Below are 8,520 nucleotides of genomic sequence, written 5' to 3'. Positions count from 1 at the left end.
TTGTTCCTATTTTGTTTTCCACTCTTTTTGTTCCTTTCATTCCCCCCCCCCCCATTTTTTTAGTAATGACTAGAACTAGGGTCAGACCAGGGGAATGGGTGGTAGATTGGGCTGATGTTAAGGAACTGATAGGCCCATCTCTGTAGCTGTTGAGATCACCAGGAATGATGTTGGAGAGAGACAGGAGCTTAAACTTTCCAGGGAATGACCTGTAGGGGAGTCTGGAGGAATAAGAGACTGGAAGACCTATGAGGTTCTGGCTTCTCCTGACCACAGGCACAGGGGTGATATTGGAGCAACAGACCCTATTGAAGGTGTAAATACCTGGTGGTCAGGTGGGCTTGAATCAGTGAAGAGCATGGAGCCTGGATAGAAGCTGAACCCTCATTTCTGCCATCTACTTAAGCATTTATACATGTTACCAGGAGATTCCACCTTTGCAGAGCTGGAAGAAGCTAGTTCCTGGTGTTGGGGGTATTGCAACTTCAACAGCTAAGGTAAAAAGCCCTTGGGCAGACGACAGCAACTGGCATAGAGTGATAAGAGTGAATGCACTTGGTGGTCCATAGGCTTAAATCCCACATAGGCCACCACCATATCTAAACCTTTGTGGGCCACTGACCTGCCTTGTGCAGGTCACACTTCTCAAGTCAAAAAAATTGGAAGAGAATATTCAAGACCACTCATGAAAAACCCAAGTACTAGCAAAAGTGAGATTAGCCCCACTAAAAAATGAAAATGAAAGAGATAGAGAACCTACCTTTGACAACCACAGTTATAAGAAGGGCTTCACTGTTCTTGGAGATACTGCAATACCAGGCTGTGGGTGGAGTGGGCAGAGTCCTATGCCAACTCCCTGCTCCAAAAATCCATTTAATGATTGTCCTCGGATAGAGGACATTTCAGACGTTAAACTGATAAGAACAGACAGTGCACTTGATCTTAGCCAAAAGTCAAGAAGCCATGCCATCTGCTCTATCCTCTCCTTTTGTGGTTTTAATTGAGCATTTTATATAGTTTTGCTTTCTCTTGTTTCTTTGTGTATCACTTACACATTTTTCCCCTTTTTAATGGTTGCCCAAGAGTTTGCAAAATACATTAACAAGTAATACAAGTTCACTTTAAATAAATAACACTATACTGCTTCACAAGTAGTACATGTGTATTATAATAAAATAAATTTCTGATTTTTCCTTCTTGTTATTTGTGTCATTGCTGTTATTCATTTTGCTTATACATAAGCACACACACACACACACATATATGTATATATACTCCAGTATATTGTTGATGTTTTTATTTTGAATAAGCTGTTATCTGTTACATCAATTAAGAATAGAAAATAAAAGTTCTTATTTTATTTTCAGTTATTCCTTCTGCAGTGCTCTTCCTTTCTTATGTACATCTAGATTTCTAAACTGCATCATTTTTCTTCTTTCTAAAAAACTTCTTTTAACATTTTCTGCAAGACAGGTCCAATGGCAATAAATTTCTCCAAATTTTGTGTATCCACGAATGACTTCATTTCTCTTTCAATTTTAAAGGGTAATTTCACAGGATACATGATTTTAGGTTTCTAAATTTTCTTTCAAAACTTTAAATATTTCACTTCTCTTTTCTTGCTTGTATTATTTCTGAGAAGAAATTGGATATAATTCTTATCTTTGCTCCTCTCTGGATAAGATGTTTTTTCCCTTTGACTCCTCCCAAGATTTTTTCTTTATCTTAGATTTTCTGCAGCTTGAGTATAATATGCTTGGGATGTAGTGTTTTTTGTTTGTCTGAGTTTTTGTTTTGTTTTGGTTTTTTTTGAATTTATCATATTTGGTGTTCTCTAATCTTCTTGATTTGTAGTTTGGTGTCTGACATTAATTGGGGGGAAATTCTCAGTCATTATTGTTTCAATATTTGTTCCACATCTTTCTTCCCCATTATGAATGTAACATATTTGGAACATTCTGTTCTTTTTCCCATCAATCTTTTTTCTTTGCTTTTCTGTTTTGGAAGTTTCTATGACATATTCTCAAGGTAGAAATTCTTTTCTCTGCCACATTCTGTCTATTAATGAGCCCATCAAAGTCATTCTTTATTTCTGTTAAAGTGTTTTTCATCTCCTAGCATTTTTTGATTCATCTTAGAAATTCCATTTCTCTGCTTAAATTTCCTGTTACTGCACTTTGTCTACTTTATCCATTAGAGTCATTAGTATATTAATCATAGTTTTAAAAAAAATTCCTGGTCTAATTATTCCAGCATCCCTACCATATCTGTGGCTGATTTTGGTGTTTGCTATTTCTCTTCAAACTGTGCCTTTTTCTTTTTAGTATCTTTGTAACTTGTTGTTGTTGTTGTTGTTGAAAGGTGAGCCTAATTCCCTGGGTGAAAGGACCTGTAGAAAATTGGTCTTAGTAATGTGGTGATGAGGTGTGGGTAGAGGAGAAGCAGTCTATCGTCCTATGATTAAGTGTCAGGATTTTAATAAGCCTGTGCTCTTGAGCAGTAAACTTCACAAGTGCTTTCCCCTTACTTGGGTCAGAATAGCCAGAGTTGGATGGAGTTGGGTAGTTCTCTATCCTCAGGTAAGTTAGGCTTTGATAAAACTTAAATAGTTTAAGGTCTGGTGAGTGATATCAGATATGGTACTGAGAAGCTGGGATATGGGAACAGGCCTGAGAGTGGGGTAAGGAAGCTAAATACACAGACCTGTCTGCCTGATTTACTCTGGACTGCTCTCCACAATGGGGTCAGCTTCCTAGGGCAGGCTCTGCCCATGTGAGGGAAGCCTGGGGTCCTGCTCTGTTGATGCCTAGGAATTCACTTCTCTGCATAAAGTCCAGTGAAATGTGTTCTGCTGTCTTGCTAGTGTCAGTGGATGCACAGTCCACGTCGGGCTGTCCTTTCAAGGTTCCTATCTATAAAATACTTCTTAAATTTACTATTGCATGAGAATGAGGCATGTTTCAATTTCATTTCCTATCTTCTTTAGTCTTAGTTCTGCTCTCTGTGATTGGGTAGGGTATCATCTATGTTACTGTATTTTCAATGTGTGAGAAAAGCTTTCGCATTTCTTGTAGGCATTCTTCAGCTGTTTGTTCTTTGACCTTGTTTCTAGGTGTTGTTTTCAATAGACCTTATTTAATCTTTTGTCTCTAAGAAAACAGTACTTAATATGTGATCAACACAAAGCACAGGGAGACTGCCATCCCTTTTATTTGGATATTACACTTCTAGTATTATAGATTAAGATAAAGTATTTTAATGTCAAAATATTGACTTATATTGAGCTTGCTGTCAGCTTGTGTCTAGGCCTTTTACACATAAATGGCAATTACCTAATATCTTAATCATCATGTACTTGTGTTTTTGATTTTCATGGTCTCGGTGGATTGTATATTTATCATCATTAAATTTCATCATGGTAATTTGGCTCATTTTACAAGGTTGCTGAATTGTTTGATCTATTGTGCCCAGTAGCATTCTCCCAATTTGATAATTTTGTCTTCTGGATTTTTTTTTTTCCAGTGATTGATTTTTTTTTCTCCCAGCAACGTATCAAACGGATGTATTTGTAATCCACTTGATACAAATATATTAACATTCTATGTGTGGTCCTTTATTCATCCTGTGATATTACCATACCATGTTAACAGTATGACATGAGAGACATAATAGGCATCTTGATGGGGCACCAATTAAGGGTATTTCCCATCTCCCATTCCTTGGAACCTTCAAAATAAGTATTATTTCAAATAGAACTTTTTCTAGTGAATACAGGAGCTACCACTTTTCAATACTTTTTCAAAATACAAGTAACTATGAATTTCTTTTCTTGTCTTTTTCTTTTTTTCACACGGTCTGAATGCCAAAGATGCTCTGTGTTCTCTTGGTTGCTCTCTGTTTTGGAAAATTAGAATATCTAATATGTACATGTCTAGTGACGAAGTAAAAATCCATTTTTTTAAAGGAATGTAAAACCTTGAGGGAGTGGGCTTAGTATTTAGAATTCTGATTTTAAATAGTTTTTTTTTTTTAACTTGCTCTTTATCCACAGGCACATTCACACTTATATCCACAACTAATCACACCATTGCCCTCTCTGCACTGATAGTTCTTTACCACCATTCATTCAGAGTGGCTACATGTTGTCACAGTGCAACTGTCGGAAGCTTTAGTGATGGTGTCAGTGGATGGCTGGTCCACATGAAGATTTATCTTTATAAAATACTTTCCTCATAAAACTTACTATTGCATGAGATGTGAGATGTCCAAATTCTACTTCATTTTTTTTTGGGGGGGGGGAGGGGGCTGCCCTGTGGCATATGGAGTTCTTGGGCCAGGGATTGACTCTGAGCCAGAGTTGGAACCTATGCCATAGCCGCGGCAATGCTGGATCCTTAACCCACTGCCGAGGATCGAACCTGTGACCCTGCCTCTGCAGAGACATTGTTGATCCTATTGTGACACAGGGGGAACTCATATTTTTTTTCCCCTTAGTTATTTTTCATTTTCTCCATGAAAAATTTTAGTGAAATGAAAGATACGTAACTTTGGATTTTGAGAGATTTGAGTTCAAATCTCAGCTTTGTATCTACTACTGATTGACCTTGGGCAAATTATTTAACCTTGCTGAGCTCTTTTACTCACCTCTGATAATACTATTGACTTTACAGTTTTAGTGAAATAATGTACACAAAGTATCTAACAGAGTTTGGAACACATACTGTGGGCTAAATGGTTATTTTTCTCTTCCCTCTTCAAAGAAAATTTATAACTTCGGAGTTTCTTTTCTCATTAGACCATTGATATTACTTCAATAATAGATTTATTTGTATTAATCACACTTTATAATTACCATTGTGCTTTATTAATAGTAATAAAATTACCCATATAAATTGATGTCAAGAATCACTGTTTCAATTACCCATATAAATCTACCACTACCTAGTCAATGTTAATTCTTGTGGCTCTGAAAAGCTCACATAGATGGATGATTACCAGCCAAGTTCAAAAGAAAGGTTATACTGTCTTCTCAGGAGCCATGATTGTGCTCAGAGCACTTAGTCAATCTTTCTGTTCTCAGGGGAGAATGAGAGCTTTGGCTTGGCAATTTGTTTAAAATCTGTTTTTTCTTCTTCTGTCTATCCTCTGGCAAACTTTTCTATTTCATACCCTCTCAAGTAAGCTTTCTCTTTCCTTATTAATTTAATAACATATAATTATTTTCTAACTCACTGTTAAAGTAGCTATCATTATAATTTTTATGTATCCATAAAATTCCTATAATTATAACTTCATAATGAGTATAAAAACTGGTACTTGAATTGGTACTAAATATTTGATGATTTGAAGTTTAAATTTTGCAAATACTGTAACTCAAAAAATATTACATTATGGAGTAACATTTAATCCTTAATATTAAGAATAAGTGTACAGAGGTGGATTACAAGGTGGTGGAGGACTCAGAAAAATAGGCTAAGGAGATAATATTTTATTTTCCGTTCAATGGGGAGTAATCAAAAGCTTTGGGTAAAGTTTTGTGGCATGCATAAAGGTGTTTAGGGAAGATTTAATCTTTCACTAGCATCTAGGTATTGAATGGAGGGCAGTTAAGCTGAAGATCTTACCTAAGTGGTAGAAACGGGATGGAAACAAGCTGATAAGTATGAATGGTGTTATGAAAGGGAACTTCATTCATGTACCTGTTAATTCCATTTTAGGAAAAACTGTTATGAGTCTCTAGTATGAGCCTGGTGCTTTAATTTGCATTGAGATTAAGACACGTTCCTTGCCTTGCTTTATGTGAAGTGGAGATTATATCACGATACAAATGTTTTAACAGAGGTTAGTTAAGACAGGATGCGATTATGGGAGCAGATGAGATAACACCTAAGCTGTTGGCAGGGCTCATAGGTAGGGATAAATATTTCTTTTGTTAAAACTTTGTCTGAACATGAATTTAAACTATTTTTGGTTTCTAAAATTGGGAAAAAATTATAGTAAAATTTTATGCAGTCTTTGCCTTTGCATCAACAGACTTGAAATGAAAACAATGGTATCCAGCAGATACCATTTTAAAAGTACCCTCCCGATGTGCAGTGTATAACCACCTCTCAATGTAACATCTTTTTGAATATCTGTGTATGGGTATTGTTTCATTTTTATCTCAATCTCTCCAGTGTCTAGCAGAATGCCTGGGTACATAGCAGATGCTCATGGGATGCCTATTGAAATGTCATCGTTATATCAGTGCAACAACAATCGCCTGTTGTCATTCTTTGTTTTTCTTCTCTCCACATGTTGAATGAGGCTATGTTTAAAAGAAACTTTTGTGATTTAAAAATCCATCAGCAGCTCCACTGCTTCATTTAATCCTGCCGATCTTGGCCAAACCTCAGGTCTTAAAAACAAACCAGACCTTTTTATATTTCCTTCTATTTTGTTCATGTATCTCAGTTGCAAAGTATTGGTCCCTGGCTGGCATTCATGTGACAGCTTCCCGTATGAATGTTAAACAGGCAACGATGATGCTCTCTAATTACAGTGCTTGAAATGATTGGAAATAAATTGGCACTCCAATTATAGATGCATGAAAGAGGCACCAGTATATTACAGTCAGTCCATTAATTTCTAAAGTGGTTCAGGCCATCTCACTATTTCGGTGACATTCCTTATTCACGGCTGCAATGAATCACTCTGAATCGTGGTGCTTCCAAATTAACAGGCTGAAGGACATTTTTTTTTAAAAAACCTAAAATACCCTTGGTTTTTTCTCCTAAGAAGGGGAAAAAGGCAGACAGGGAGCCAAGAACGTACTGTTCAATTTTGTAATTCTGTATATAGAATTTGGAATAACTAGCCCAATAGAGTTTTAATAGGCTTTATTTTTAATTCTTTCTTTTAGAAAGACTGTGAAAAAATTTCCTCTCAATTACGCTTGAACTGACACTATGAACTTTTCCAAAGCTGTTAAAATTAGAGAAGTAGCAGTCTTCACTGTTTAATTTTTGGGACTTGTATGGATGTCTCTTTGAGTTAGTTGGACCTAAAATATTACCTTTCACTCAGAAGCAACCTAAGAAACATCCTAAATATTTCAAAAAATATCTTGTTAATGGTCATTAAGCTATATTTTATAGGCTGAGATTACTGTCTACATGATTTCAGATGACTGATTTACCGCTATTCGTTTTCACTTAGAGGTGACATTCATTTGATTCTGATAACTAACCTTTATTAAACCATCTTTTCAGATTAGAATGGTAAGAATCTAGGGGCATGCTCAATCCAGCCATTAAACTGTATAATATATAATGTAATTGACCAGTAGTCACTAAGCTCTTTCACTGCAGAATGGATTCTTTGAGGGTAGAAGCTGTGTCCTATGCATACATGGTGCAGGTACTTGGCATGTAGAAGTGTTTTGAATAAATGTTTATTGAGTGTTATTGACCCTGGCCAAAATGCAGTTTAGGTACTCATGAATTTAAGATATATATATATATATATATATATATATGGAAGGTAGAAGAATATTTTGGAGAAAAGGTGGTGTGACATTAGCTTCAGATTGGGCATTTTATTTTTTAAAATTAAATGTTTATTATGTCAAAATACATGAAAGTTTTCTTTTTTTTCCTTCTTTCTTTCTTTCTTTTTCTTTTCTTTTTTTTTTTTTTTTTTTTTTTTTTGTGGCTCTCACCTGTGGCATATGGAGGTTCCCAGGCCAGCGACTGAATCTGAGCAGCAGTTGAGAACTATGCTGCAGCTCCAGCAATGCCAGATCCTTTAATCCACTACACCAGGCCATGGATCAAACCCATGCCTCTGCAGTGACCCAAACCACTGCAGTCAGATTCTTAACACAGTGTGCCATAGTGGGAACTCCCATGAAAGTATTCTTATAAAGATAAAATACTGCAGGTAAAATAAAGTTTGCTCAAATCACTTATATAAAAATAGCTTTTTCATAGTAAAGAACTATGGTAGAAAATTTCATTTTACTATAGGACTTACTGCAGAACTTTTAAAATCAAAAGTCTTCTGAAGACATTTATTATTTTTGTTAATATTTGTACATAAAATTGCCAACTTGAAAATAGATTGTGAATCTCCATGCATCCAGTAACTATCTTGTACAGTCATTGATACATGAGTCTAAGAGTTTCATTTATTTTTCCAGCCCCCTTTTTTGCCCACCACTGGATTATTTTGAATTATTACCCAACATTGTTTTAGTTCATTGATAGGTACTTCAACATGGATCTCTTTAAGATATGGACTTTTAAAACAGAAGTACAATCCTATTATCACACATAAAAGTGAATAATTAAAAAATAGATATATAAATAGTCTGCATTCATATTTCTTAGCTACTGATAGTCTTTCTTTCTTTCTTTTTCCTTTTCACGTTGACTATATTGAACCAGGATTCAAGTAAAATCTCCATTTCTGAGACATCTGTGCCGATTGGTGCTTATTCTTGGTATTTTCCTTTTCTCTCTACTTCCCTCTCTCTTGCTC

General features: G+C 35.6%; 1 non-coding gene across 1 annotated transcript; it reads right to left on the bottom strand.

Annotated features, from left to right (window-relative positions):
* Positions 1-782: 782 nt before the first annotated feature.
* On the bottom strand, positions 783-965 carry LOC125112285 (U2 spliceosomal RNA). Its single transcript, XR_007131083.1, has one exon. It is a non-coding gene; the product is annotated as a U2 spliceosomal RNA (small nuclear RNA).
* Between the last annotated feature and the right edge of the window lie 7,555 nt (positions 966-8,520).

The sequence above is a fragment of the Phacochoerus africanus genome, chromosome 11 (assembly GCF_016906955.1).
Source record: "Phacochoerus africanus isolate WHEZ1 chromosome 11, ROS_Pafr_v1, whole genome shotgun sequence".
Lineage (NCBI taxonomy): Eukaryota > Metazoa > Chordata > Mammalia > Artiodactyla > Suidae > Phacochoerus > Phacochoerus africanus.
Note: the sequence above shows the minus strand (reverse complement) of the source record. Positions and strands in the feature narration are given on the sequence as shown.